Source organism: Microtus oregoni, unplaced genomic scaffold (genome assembly GCF_018167655.1).
Source record: "Microtus oregoni isolate MIOR12 unplaced genomic scaffold, Mior012 000008F_ref0000371, whole genome shotgun sequence".
Taxonomy (NCBI): Eukaryota; Metazoa; Chordata; class Mammalia; order Rodentia; family Cricetidae; genus Microtus; species Microtus oregoni.
This window is the reverse complement of record NW_024543067.1, coordinates 55321323-55336229: the sequence shown is the minus strand read 5'-3', so window position 1 is coordinate 55336229 and position 14907 is coordinate 55321323.

Below are 14907 nucleotides of genomic sequence, written 5' to 3'. Positions count from 1 at the left end.
AGAGATTTTCTGTAAGGCTGCTAAGTAAAAGATCAAATTCAAAGTATCAGATAGACAGAAAAACATCATTAACTTGGGTGTTCGCAGCATCTAAAAGAAATGACTGGAGAAGCCTTGCTGGAAGTCATGCTGGAGTTCCTGATGCAGACGTTTCCTAGGAGACCATCTATATGTAAGAGCTCCCAGTGTCTACTTCTCACTGTGGGCATTTCTTTTGCATGGAATAAGGAATAGTAACCCTGGTAGGAAATGGTTTTTCCCATAGCTGTTCTCAGAAGTCCATTGTTTTTAGAACCCTTAGCTGTTTGTTGTTTTTCATTTTTCTCTGCCTCAGTCCCAGTGTACTAGCCTACTCTTGGACAAGGAGTCTTGGAGGACTGGGAATAAACAGTGTCATCTGTGGGACAAAATCAATCCATTTTGTTCACAAGGCTTGCTCTCAGCAAGCACAAACAACACATGACAATTTACCAATAAAATTTACACTATAATACCCAGCATCCACTCTCAACTTGTAAACATGTACCACCTACACACAGACACACAGACACAGATCCATAGAACCCCTAGCCCCGACACAGAGGTGTGTGTAGCCACAAAGAAAAAGGAAAGACTGATGTGGGGGAGTTAATTTATAAGTTTCAAGGCCATTAGAGGCATAGATCAGAATATTGGGGTGCTAGTTGATATTTCTAGGTTCCTCTGCTAGGGAAGGAATTGGATTAGGGCTAGATGAATTGTGATAGAAATAAAGGCAGTTTGTTTACATGAATGAATGAATGAATGAATAAATAAATAAAAAGGCAAGGGGTACTCCAGGAGTGGAAGTAAGCTAGTGAGCTGGAAAAAGACAGCTGCTCAGTATAAGCCACAGGGGTAGTTCTGAGTCTGTATAAAACATTTACGTAGCACCAGGAATCCTTATGTATATTGTGTCCCTTATATATAGCTTTGGTATAAAATGATATCCAGTCTTTCTGCTTTAATATGTGGATACTTTTGCCAGTCTCCTCAACTCCACTCCCCTGCCTCAACTTCCCATCAGAAATCTTTTGAAAGAGTTGAAAGGTGATGATCAGTTTTCCGTTACTTACATATTGATGAAGGATGCTTCCCCTGTCTGAGATGTACCACAATACTCTCTATCTCCATCTATTAGGGAGAGAAGACTCTGAATTTTCTGTGTAGGAACTTGCCTGAGATCTCTGTATCACAAAGAGCTTAATTTGAAACTGCCATGTGACCTATAAAATCAAGTTTAACAGATTAAAGATAGCAGTTCTAAAGCAGAGAAACGTGGTTACAGGAATTAATGACTCCCTGAAAACCAAAGCATAAGAACCAGTGAATGAATGGTCATGTTTGTTCCAGAAGATTCCATATTAAAGAGCTGGAGTGCAAACCACACCCCTCCATATGTGCTGATGTAAACATCCCTAGTTAATCATTAGGCAGAGCTCAGGAATCCTGCAGCAGAGGGGAAAGAAAGATTATATGAGCCAGAGGGCTCAACGACACCACCAGAAAACTCATAGAATCAGTTAACCAGAGCTGATAGGTGCTCACACAGACTGAAATGACAACCAGAAAGCCTGCATGGGACTGACTTGGGCCCTGTGCATATAAGTGACGGCTGAGTAGCTTAGCCAACCTTTTTTTTCCATCTGCAGCCCAGTCAGTTCCCAAATGAAAACTGGAAACTTATCAAATGAAGACTGGAAATTTATTATTATATATGAATATCTGACCTCAGATCAGCTAATTCCTTGCCTGCTTTTCTAATTTAAATAATCCTGTTTCTCTCTAATCTACATTTTGCCTCAGGGCTTTTTACCTTCCTTTCCTTTTGTATGCATTACTTTCCCGCTATTTCAATATCTATCTGTTTGTCTGACCCCTAGAGCCTCTGTCTCCTTGTCCTCCGTCCTTCTCCTTTTGTTCTCCAGCCTAGATTCCTTTTTCTATTTACTCTCTCTGCATGCTAGTCCTCTCTATCCTTTCACTGCCCAGCTATTGGTACATCTCTTGATTAGGCTACTCAGATGCCTTAGGCAGGCAAGGTTAACAGGTTTTCATAATTAAACAACTGTAACTCATCTGTACACAGTTAAAGTAATATTCTGGGGGCATAAACATGTTAATGCAACACAGTTTAAATGATCTCCACAAGAGTGTAGCTTGGTTCTCTTGTGGAACACCCAATAGTGGAAACAGGGTCTGCCTCTGACTTTCACTGGCTTTGGGGACCCTACTCCTCATATTATCTCATTATCTACAGGAGATAATCATCGTATGGGTGTAAGGATTATCCATTATCCTTATATCCATATGAGATAATATTCATTCAGGGCTATCTTCCCCAGCCTTAATACATAGAAGTTGCTTGTCTTATTGAAACTTGATATGCCATGTTGTGTTGATAGTCATGGGAGACTGGTCTTTTCCTAATTAGAAACAGAGAAGGAGTGGATTGAGGGGTGGAAGAACAGGGGTGGGGGTAAGTAAAGGGTCTGGAGGAGTGGAGGGAGGAACAGCTGTGGTAGGAATGTAAAATAGATAGATAGATAGATAGATAGATAGGTAGATGTAACTATTTATTAAAAAGAAAAGAAATCCAGAACACTATAACAGTCCATTCAAACAGTTTCACTGTCAGATATAATGCCAAAGAATGAATTGCAAGTTTTTCCATAAAATTCTTCGTTATTTAATTTACTGAATATTTTATAAGAAAGGAATAAACTGTCCTTCTATTCAAACATAACATTAACATTTAAATGAAGTTCATTGATGCCTTAATAAAAGTCTCTATACTTTTGTATATTCCTTTTAAAAAATATCTAATTATCCTATGGATAACCAGAATCCTAGATGTGCTAAGTAGCTCCCAGGCAAAGCCTCATATCTGCTCTGAAGCTGACTTCAGGTCCGAGAATTTGATTCCACCAAACCTGAGTATGAGCTCCGCCAGCCTTGTTAGCATCTGATGTTGCTACCCAGATACTACAGACAACAGTATATAACAGAGTGAAGAGAGGGAACAGCACAGAATAAGACTGCTACACAGACTCATTCTCTTTTACAATCAGACTGACATATGAAAAATTTTTTCATTACTCATAAAAGATAATCTGTGAGGACACTGGAATATACTATGCATTTGCAGAAATGTGTGTGAGCTTTGTACGCATTTTGTTTTATCATTACTTAAAACAGTCCAGGAGATAATTATAAATTTATACTAATTTTATAGATACAAGAACTCACAATTTAGGAGAAAAAAAAGTATTTGTTAACAGATGTTTGTCCTGTCCTCAGGTATTGCCTATTGACCAAAGCCAATGATATAATATAGTGCTCATAATTTTCCTGTTAGTCAGAAGTAATAGAGAGTATGCTTTTGGTGAACAAGCTTGTTAAGAAGCTGTACAGCATTTTTATCAATTTTCGATATTAAGGCAGCAGTATTCAACCTTGAGAAACAAAACCCCACCCTCTGACTATCTTCAAATGTTTCTCTGGGTAGACCATGCAGGGGAAAAAAAGCAATTTCCCTAAACTTTCAGCAAAACACTTTCATCAACACAGAAGCAGAAATCTAATACTAGGCTGAGAATTTTCAGTCCATCCCTTTATCATGCAATTGAAACTCTATAGCTGGTCCCTAGAAGGGGGCAGGTCTTCCTGGAAGTTTGACAGTAGCTGCTTTCACTTTCTTTTACATCTCAAGTTGACATAAAACTAGCCAGCACATGTAGAATGGCCTTCAGTAGTTTGACATAGCTGTGAACTATAATAATAACTGCCATGGAAAGATATGTCCATAGATTTCTTAGTTACATGGGTGCTATGGGAGTAATCAAGTGCTTTATGATTGGATTTAAGCCCTGTTCTCTAGTAAAAAACACATTCTTGGTAATGCAATCTGCCTCAGTAGTAAGCCTCTTACTATATTTTTGCAAAAAAAAAATATCAAACTACCATATAAATTCCTAACTCTGTACCTGTAGAATAGGTGCAGTCTTCAGTTCTCATTAGAGATGGTTCCTTGTGTAGCAGAAGGTGGTTAACACAGAAACTCACAACTGTTTAAATGTAGAGAGGGCGAGTCTGTGGAGTACTCAGGTACAAATGGAACTTCTATGTCACAAATCCTCTCCCAAAGCTCAGGACCATCATGGAAGAAGTTGCAAAGTGATTCTAGGAGGCATCCATCAAGGAAAACTAGGACAAAAAGTTTTTCTAGATGTCACAAGACCTCAGTGCTCAGGAATTCAGAGCAGCTGTGGTTGCCTGCACAGTGTTAACAGGAAGTCAAATCAGTAAACATTTCAGAAGGATGGGGGAGGAGATCATGAGCCCTGACTCATAACTGAGGAACTATAAACAGTTAAGAGCTTCTGGTAAAGGTAGAGTTAGTTTTCTTTAAGGGTATGGACATTGGAAAGTTGATCAAGTTCCAGTGTATGACCACACAACCATGGGTTTATTGTCAACACAAATTAAACTCAGTGGAACATACAAAACATTATAAAGAGGATACTAAGTTGGAAGGAGGAAAAGATTAGGTAGGAAGTTTATTTGGACAGAGGTAGAGGGAGTCTTCGGTGCTGAATATAATCAATAAATAGTTTTCATAGATAAAATTCTTCAAAATTATTTTAAATATTATAGTAAAAACTATATTTTAGAAGACATCATCCATAAATTGAAAAGACACTCAAGTTAGGTCTTTACAGACTTCCTGACTGACATCTGTTTTCTTCTAATTATGAATTCTTCTAATTCTACTCAGGGCAACCATCCTTAATCCTCGGTCAGATGTATACCTTACTAGAAAAGCTTAAAGAATGTCTAGATATAGATAAGCAGATTGAAGCAGAAGTTTCCGGCCTCAAAACTGACAATTTTACTGCTTATTTTATAGAAAACATTCCTTATTTTCTTAATGTACATCCTTCTTTTACTCCAATTAACGAAACTGAGCTTCCATATTGTTGTGGATAAGATACATCCCAAGAATTTCATGTGTTGGAAATCACATCTTTAACACAAGAATAATGAGGTATGGAATCTTTGAAGCACAATGGTCATGAGAGCAGTGGAATGATGCAGTTATGACACTAGTTATTTTTTTGTGTAATCCCAGACTAAGGATAAATTCTGTTGTCTTCCATCTCCAGTGTGGGAACAATTTTCCCATCAGATTCTATTATGGTAAAAGGCTCATATTATATGTGAACTTTTTATCTTAGATGCTCCTGCCTTCAAAGACTTAGCCAAATAATATCTGATCCTTATAAATTTCCTAGAATTCTTGTACTTACATTAAAAAAAAAACCTAACATACATACCCTCTAGTATTTTTGACTCTTTACTGGCCAGGTGACCATTTACTCTGCTTTTCTTTTATATCACTGGCTATATCAAGAACACTGGTTCTTATCAGTAAAGCTCTTTTCTCTTGCTTAGTCATTGTGGCTTTGCCAACACTGGTGAAGCCCTGACCTACCTTACATGACCAATGTCATCTCCTGAAGTCTGATTCTGACAAATACTTTGAAATACTACTGCTTCCTGTTCTAGCCACCTTTATATTTGCATGCCTTTGACCTTTTTCTAGAATTCCAAGCAACCTTTCCCCTTTCAGCTGTCTGAGCTTTGTCTAACCCACACTAGAGATGACGAGTCATCAGTAAAATACCAAAATGATTACAGAATGAAGTTTTTAGTTGTTGGTGCTTTTTATGAAGTACAATAGCTGTAAGGTGAGTTCCATATATTTAATGAAATGTAATTTGAGCAGTTTGGAAATAGATATATATAAACACTCATGACAATACCATCAAGATTAACATAGTTAGTACATGTATCACTTCTCAAGTTTTTCTTATGTCCCTTTGTTTTCTTAACAGAATGTTTAACATGAGATCTGCCTTCTAAAGCTCTTAGTGAGCAGTATCACATCTTTCCTTATATGCACCATAATGTACAGAATATATCCCTTGCTTACCAATCAACATTGCTAAAGACCAATTGAAGAACTCCACTTTGTCTCTATTAAATTCCCACTTTAGTAACCATTGCTGGGTTGCTTTTTTTTGTTTGTTTTTGTTTTTTTTTTCTTCCATGGACTTAACTCTTTTAAAATCCTTCTATTCTATAAGTAGACTCATTTGGGATTTGTACATTTGGGACTGCCTTTTTTAAACTCAAGATTCACTCAGTTTCATTTACTTTGTTTGAAATTAGAAGATTTTCTTTATATAAAAGAAAATTATGCCAGTTATTAAAAGTGTGGTGACAATTCAAAATTGCCATGGGAATTATAATATCAATCAAGAACATTTGTTTCATCACATTTATACTAGAGTATTAAACAAATGGACAGACCACATTATCTTGAAAAAAATTTCCTAAGTCTTTTGCAGATACATGATAAAATATTTCACTGTATTTGAAAATAGAAAATAATGCCTCAAAAATATGTGAACTTAGGGAGAATCTTAACTAGTCAGTCATAGCTTTAGAAACCCATGGCAATTTGTGTTTCTTCTTGCCTTGAATCAAAGCATTCTGTGAGTTACTTGGGCTAGACAATTCTAGAGGTTAATCTGAAAGATATGAAAAGTAACAATGAATATGTATATGGTGATAAAAAGGTATTATTTGTTATGAACGTGAACCAATACTAAAATATTTAATGCTGATTTCAGTAAAAAATGTTGCTGTGGGAATTAATAGTATAGAATCATCAGTCTTTAGAATATTACAAATGTAGGCAACAGTAAGACCAACTAGACAATGGAATATGCACCTTGATTGGGCAGGTCTTCAGGAAAACAACTGTAACAATGCTAGTTCTGATTTGTGTCAATTAAAGCTTTTAAAAAGAAACTTAAGACTTAAACAATGAGTAAAAAGCTGTACAATATCATTAACAAGGATTTAGTGTAGCCGTTTTCATGTTCAAAATATATATGTCCATCAAAAAGCAATATCTATGAACTAATAATCTTTAAAAACTGATGATTTATCACCCATAAAATAATTATTCAAAAAATGAAGATTTATGTAAAAGTAATTTGCCTCTAGTACCTACATGACTAATACCATACATGAGTACTACATATAGCATGTGTTCCCTCTGAGGAGACAGCTACAGCCAGACATCCACCTCATTTCCATAGTGATATTGCTCTAACTATGAAGCATGTCTAGAAGAAGAAATACTTTAAATGAGAAAAAGATTCTCCAACACTGGTTTGATTCCCCTTGTGTTACTATGTCTTTTGATTGCACCAAGAGCTGAATTTAAGTGGTTGATATAATGAATACCATTTGCTTCTGTGCAAATAATTGCTGCTTCTTGGAAGAGGTCCATGGTTAAGAAACCAAGAGCTTGTTCTTTTCTATCCAGTTTCACTGCCAAATACATCACCAAAGAATGAATTGCATGTTTCTCCACAAAACCCTTGATTATTTAACTTATCAAGTATTTTATAGGAAGAGATTAAACTTTGTTTTCACAATGAACACCATAAAAATCAACACAAATAAGCACAAGAATAAAATTGGTTCATGCTTTAATAAATGTAAAAGTTCTCATAATTTCATGTAGACTTTTATTTTATGTCATTATCCTTAACTAGAATCCTAGATGTGTTTCCTAATTCTCTGGGTTCCAAGCAAACCTTCATATCTGCTCTGCAGTCAACTTCAAGTTCTAAACTTTGATTCCACCAAACCAGAGTATGTGCTCTGCCAGCCTTGCTACCATCTGACTTCAGTACACAGATACAGCAGACAACAGAGATCAGTTAGAGTGAAGAGAGGGAACAGCACAGGGTAAGACTGCTACACAGAGTCCTTCTCTTTTACAATCAGACTGACACAGAAACACATTTCCATTGCTTATAAAAGAGAATCTATGTTCACACTGAGCTGTACTATATATTTGCACATGTGTGTGTAAGCTTCATATCCATTTTAATCTATTATAACTTAATACAGTCCAGGAGGTACTTATAACTTTACCCTAATTGTATAGACACAAGAACAAAAATCAGGTTTAGCAATGAGGATGCTATTTCTTTTTTTTTTTTTTGTCTTTTTCTTTTTTTTTTTAAATTTATTTATTTATTAAGGATTTCTGCCTCGTCCCCACAACCGCTTCCCATTTCCCTCCCCCTCCCCCGATCAATTCCCCCTCCCTCATCTGCTCGAAGAGCAATCAGGGTTCCCTGACCTGTGGGAAACTGAGTAAGCTTGTTACAAACCTGCATAGCATTTTACATCATTTTTAGATAGTACAGTTGTAGTAATCAATTTCAAAAAAACAAATTCACTGCCTCTGACTATCTTCAGGTATTTATCTGGGTAGACCCTGCAGAGGGAAAAAAAGAGAAATTCCATCCCTTCCTGACACAATAGTAACTTTACAACTGGTTTCTAGAAGGGGGCGGGTCTTTCTGGAAGTTTGACTGTAGCTGCCTTTTTTTTTTTTTTTTCCAGCTGCTATAAGTAGAGAGGACTTGAGGAAGTAGGTGAAGACTCTGTTCGTCTTTCTGGGAAGAACCCTACCTGCTGCATATAAAGGGTAAGAGCTCCTTATTATAGCCAAGCCCACAAGGAATTTAAATGCATTTTAGCTGGAAGCCCTAGAGTCTGGGGTGGTAATGGTGGGAAATGGTCCTGGTGTGTGATGCCTGAAGATTTCTCTAGGTTAAAAGTTCATAAATGATCTCTATTTCAGGTTCAGATTCTCTCTCCCTCTCTCTCTCTTTCTCTCTCTCTCCCTTCTTCCCTCTCCCTCTTCTTCTCACCTTCCTCACAAAAATAGATATTTGTTGCATAGATTCAGGGTCATATTTTGGAGCATGGGCAATCTACCAGGGACCATTTCCCTGATGAAAAATGACTCTCCCGCTTTAAGTGACTTTCAATTGCAGAGCTGTTCAGGTATGGGTTGTACTGTATGTGCCCCTTCCAGATCTGTGCTGAAATATTGACTGGATTGATGGTGCATGTCTTGTACAGGTAACAAAACCTGCTTTGAGTTCATGATTACAGTGGCTTTGTTATGGACAGAAGACACCGACTTACAGTAGTCCTCCCTGACCTCTGGCTCTTAGAAACTCTCAGACACTTTTCTCTGTTCTGTGAGCATTGGTTGCAATGTGATAGGTGTTGGGTGGCAGACAGGATGATACAGGGGTCACTAAGATAATCACACCACAGTCATTTATTTACTCTCTACACTGCTGTGTGAGCTGCAAGAGAGAAACACATGAGCTGCCATGTTTGATGGTGTAACCGTTTCATGGGTTTCTTGTTTTTAATTTTTAAAATTTTTTTTAATTGAAAAAAATTTCCACCTCCTCTCAGCCTCCCATTTCCCTCACCTTCCCCCATCCTTTCTCCCTACTCCTCTCAGAAGAGCAGTCAGGGTTCCCTGCCCTGTGGGAAGTCCAAGGTCCCTCTCCCCCACCCAGGTTTAGGAAGGTGAGCATCCAAACTGGTTGGGCTCCCACAAAGTCAGTACAGGCAGTAGGATCAAAACCCAGTGCCATTTTTCTTGGCTTCTCAGCAGCCCTCATTGTCCACCATGTACAGAGAGTCCAGTTTTATCCCATGCTTTTTCAGTCCTAGTCCAGCTGGCCTTGGTGAACTCCCAATAGATCAACCCCACCTTCTCAGTGGGTGGACACACCCCTTGTGGTCCTGACTTCCTTGCTCATGTTCTCCCTCCTTCTGTTCCTCATTAGGACATTGGGAGCTCAGTCCGGTACCCCAATGTCGGTCTCTGTCTCTATATCCATCAATCGCCAGATGAAGGTTCTATGGTGATATGCAAAATATTCATCAGTATGGCTATAAGATAGGGCCATTTCAGGCTCCCTCTTCTCAGCTGCCCAAGGAACTAACTGGGGACATCTCCCTGGACACTTGCGAGCCCCTCTAGGGTCAAGTCTCTTGCCAACCCTAAGATGGCTCCCTTAATTAGGATATATGCTTCCCTGCTCCCTTATCCACCCTTTCTTTATCCCAACCATCCCATTCCCCCAAGTGCCCCCTATCCTCTGCTTCTCACTTTTCTCTCCCCATCTTTCCTTACCACCTTTCCACCCCATCCCCAAGATCCCAATTTTTGCCCAGAAATCTTGTCTACTTCCAATATATGGGAGGATAACGAAATGTTTTTCTTTGGGTTCACTTTCTTATTTAGCTTCTCTAGTATCACAAATTATAGGCTCAATTTCCTTTATTTATGGCTAGAAACCAATTATGAGTGAGTACATCCCATATTCATCTTTTTGGGTCTGGGTTATCTCACTCAGGATAATGTTTTCTATTTCCATCCATTTGCATGCAAAGTTCAAGATGTTTTTTACCGCTGAGTTGGACTCTAATATGTATATATTCCACACTTTTTTCATCCATTCTTCCATTGAAGGGCATCTAGGTTGTCTCCAGGTTTTGGCTATTACAAATAATGCTGCTATGAACATGGTTGAACAAATGTTTTGTAATATGATAGGGCATTTCTTGGGTATATTCTGAAGAGTTGTATTGCTGGGTCCTGGTGTAGGTTGATCCTGAATATCCTGAGAAAGCGCCATACTGATTTCCAACGTGGTTGCACAAGTTTGCATTCTTACCAGCAATGGATGAGTGTACACCTTATTCCACAACCTCTGCAGCAAGGATATCATTGGTATTTTTGATTTTAGCCAATGTGACAGGTGTAAGATGATATCTCAAAGTTGTTTTGATTTGCATTTCCCTGATGGCTAAGGAGGTTGAGCATGACCGTAAGTGTCTTTTGGCCATTTGAACTTCTTCTGTTGAGAAATCTCTGTTCAGATCAGAGCCCCATTTTTTAATTGGATTAATTAGCCTTTTAAAGTCCAGTTTCTTGAGTTCTCTATATATTTTGGAGATCAGACTTATGTCAGTTGCGGGGTTGGTGAAGATCTTATCCTAGTCAGTGGGTTGCCTTTTTGTCTTAATGACAGTGTCCTTTGCTTTACAGAACCTTCTCAGTTTCAGGAGGTCCCATTTATTCAATGTTGCCATTATTGTCTGTGCTGCTGGGGTTATACATAGGAAGCGATTTCCTGTGCTCGTATGTTGTAGAGTACTTCCCACTTTCTCTTCTATCAGGTTCAGTGTGTTCAGATTGATATGGAGGTCGTTGATCCATTTGCACTTGAGTTTTGTGCATGGTGATAGATATCATTTATTTTCATTTTTCTACAGGTTGACATCCAGTTGTACCAGCACCATTTGTTGAAGATGCTCTCTTTCTTCCATTGTATACTTTTAGCTCCTTTATCGAAAATCATGTGTTCATAGTATGTAAGTTTAAATCTTCTATTCGATTCCATTGGTTGACTTCTTTGTTTTTATGACAATACAATGCTGTTTTCAATACTGTACCTCTGTAATAGAGTTTGATATCAGGGGTGGTAATGCCTCCAGAAGTTCCTTTATTGTATAAGATTGTTTTGGCTATCCTGGGTTATTGTTTTTCAGTATAAAGTTGATTATTGTCCTCTTAAGATCTGTGAAGAATTTTATGGGACCTTGATGGGATTGCATTGAATCTATAAATTTCCTTTGGTAGAATTGCCATTTTTATTATGTTAGTCTTCCCAATCCAAGAGCAAGTGAGATCCTTCCATTTTCTGATTTCCTCTTCGATTTCTTTCTTCAAAGACTTAAAGTTCTTGTCAAATAGATCCTTCTCTTTCTTGGTTAGAGTTACCCCAAGATATTTTATTCTATTTGTGGCTATTGTGAAAGGTGATGCTTCTCTGATTTCCCTTTCTGCTTCCTTATCCTTTGTGTATAGGAGGGCAACTGATTTTTTGAAGTTGATCTTGTATCCTGCCATGTTACTAAAGGTGTTTATCAGCTGTAGGAGTTCTTTGGTGGAGTTTTTGGGGTCGCATATGTACACTATCATATCATCTGGAAATAATGAAAGTTTAACTTCTTCCTTTCCAATTCGAATCCCCTTGATCCCCTCATGTTGTCTTATTGCTATTGCTAGAACTTCAAGCACTATATTGAAGAGGTATGGAGAGAGTGGACAGCGTTGTCATGTTCCTGATTTTAGTGGGATGGCTTTGAGTTTCTCTCTGTTTAATTTGATGTTAGCTGTAGGCTTGCTGTAAATAGCTTTTATTAAATTTAGGTATGACCCTGTATCCCTAATCTCTCCAATACCTTTTTCACAAAGGGGTGTTGAATTTTGTCAAATGCTTTTTCAGCATCTAATTAGATGATCATATTTTTTTCTTTCAGTTTATTTATATGATGGATTACATTGATAGATTTTCTTTTTTTTTGGTTTTCAATGAATCATTTATAATGTAATGATCTTTGAACTCTTTTTGATAAAGAAACAGGTACAAAGAATGACATTCATCAGAATATACTTTCTCACAGGTGTCAATTGAAATTCTAACATTGTTGGCATCATTATTACTCATCCTCATAGAGTTTATGTTTTCTGTGATTACTGAACACAAAAAAAAATGAATCAATTCCATATGTACAGGACACAATGTACTGACTGAACTACCTATCACAGTAATAAATTTGTATAACATTCTGTATTTTTGCTTAATACTTTTTATGTTTCAAATGTCAATGTAACATTGTTCAACAATTTGTCTGGGTAAGTTCACAGTTTTTTTGCTCATGGAATATAAAATACTATCTGGTGAAAAGTAAATACTGGGTATTTTTTGAATTCATGAAATTAAATTTTTAAGAGGGTAGTTTATATGCATTGGATTATAAGTTAACACTGTTTTGCTTTATAATGTCAGAAAGTTATATTTGAAATTGAATTATAAATTATTAATCAATATATGCATGGACTGAGACTTTGAAAACATTTCAAAGTTGAGTCCTACACGATGTGACTTGTTACATAAATCCTTTCTGGATTCCCATTTCTCAAGTCTCCCTACTTCTGTTATGAATTTTGGTAATCATTGACCAAATAATCCCTAAGATTTTGTCTTGGCAATGAATGAAACACCATCTTTCATATTAAATATCAACAAAATCACAGAAGGTGTTATAAGAACAATTGCAAATTCTGTTTTCAGTTTTAAAATTTAACTACATTGATAGATTTTCATGTGTTGAACCAGCCCTGCCTCTCTGGGATGAAGCCTACTTGATCATAATGGATAATTTTTTGGATGTGTTCTTGGATTTGGTTTGCCAGTATTTTACTGAGGTTTTTTGCCTCGATGTTCATGAGTGAGATTGGCCTGTAATTCTCTTTCTTGGTTGACTCTTTGTGTGGTTTTAGTATCAGGGTAACTGTAGCTCCATAAAAGTAATTGGCAATGACTCTTCTGTTTCTATATTGTGAAATACATTAAGGAGTATGTCTTTCTGAAAGTTCTGGTAGAATTCTGCATTGAAACCATCTGGTCCTGGGATATTTTTGGTAGGGAGATTTTTGATAACAGCTTCTAATTCTTCGCGACTGACAGGTCTGTTTAGATTGTTCACCTGGTTTTGGTTTAACTTTGGTATATGGTATTTATCTAAAAAAGTGTCCATTTCTTTTACATTTTCCAATTTTGTAGCATACAGGCTTTTGTAGTAAGATATAATGATTCCCTGAATTTCCCCTGTGTCTGTGCTTATGTCCCCCTTTTCATTTCTGATCTTATTAATTTGTATATTCTCTCTCTGCCGTTTCATTAGCTTCGATAGGGGTTTATCAATCTTGTTGATTTTCTCCAGGAACCAGCTTTTTGTTTCATTGATTCTTTGGATTGTTTTCTGTTGTTTCTATTTTGTTGATTTCAGCCCTTAGTTTGATTATTTCCAGTCTTCTACTCCTCCTAGGTGAGTCTGCTTCTTTTTTTTCTAGAGCTTTCAGGTGGGCTGTTAAGTCTCCAACTTGTGCTCTCTGCGTTTTCTTAAGTGGGCATTAGTGCTATGAACTTTCCTCTTAGCACTGCTTTCATAGTGTCCCATAGGTTTGAGTATGTTGAGTCTATTTTCATTGAATTCAAGGAAGACGTTAATTTCTTTCTTTATTTCTTCCTTGATCCAGGTGTGGTTCAGTAGTTGACTGTTCAGTTCCATGAGTTTGTAGGCTTTCTGGGGGTAGCATTGTTGTTGAATTCTAACTTTAATCCATGGTGATCTGATAAGACACATGTGGTTAATAATTTTTTTTGTAACTGTGTAAGTTTGCTTTGTTACTGAGTATGTGGTCAATTTTCGAGAAGGTTCCATGAGCTGCAGAGAAGAAGGTATACTCTTTCCTACTTGGGTGGAATGATCTATAGATGTCTGTTAAGTCCATTTGATTCATTGCATCCCTTAATTTTCTTATTTCTCTGTTAGGTTTCTGTCTGATTGACCTGTCCATTGGTTAGAGAGGAGTGTTGAAATTTCCTACTATTAGTGTGTGTGGTTTGATGACTGCCTTGAGTTTTAGTAATGTTTCTTTTACATAAGTGGGCGCTTTTATATTAGGGGCATAGATATTCAGGATTGAGACTTCATCCTGATGAATTGTTCCTCTTATGAGTATAAAATGTGCCTCTCTTCCATCATTAGAATCACTGTTCTCACTAGCGGACGGCCAGCTCTTTCCCTCCTATCGTTTTTGGTTCCCATTTGTTGTTGTCGTCAGACACAGCCTTCTTGTACAGCACAGGATCACGAGAAACTGTCACAGAGTGAGAATAAACACGATCTTTGTATAGATAAAAAAAAAATGTGCCTCTCCATCTCTTCTGATTGATACTAGTTTGAAGCAATTTCCCTAAATTTTCAGCAAAACACTTTCATCAACACAGAAGCAGAAACCTAATACTAGGCTGAGAATTTTCAGTCCATCCCTTTATCGTACAATTG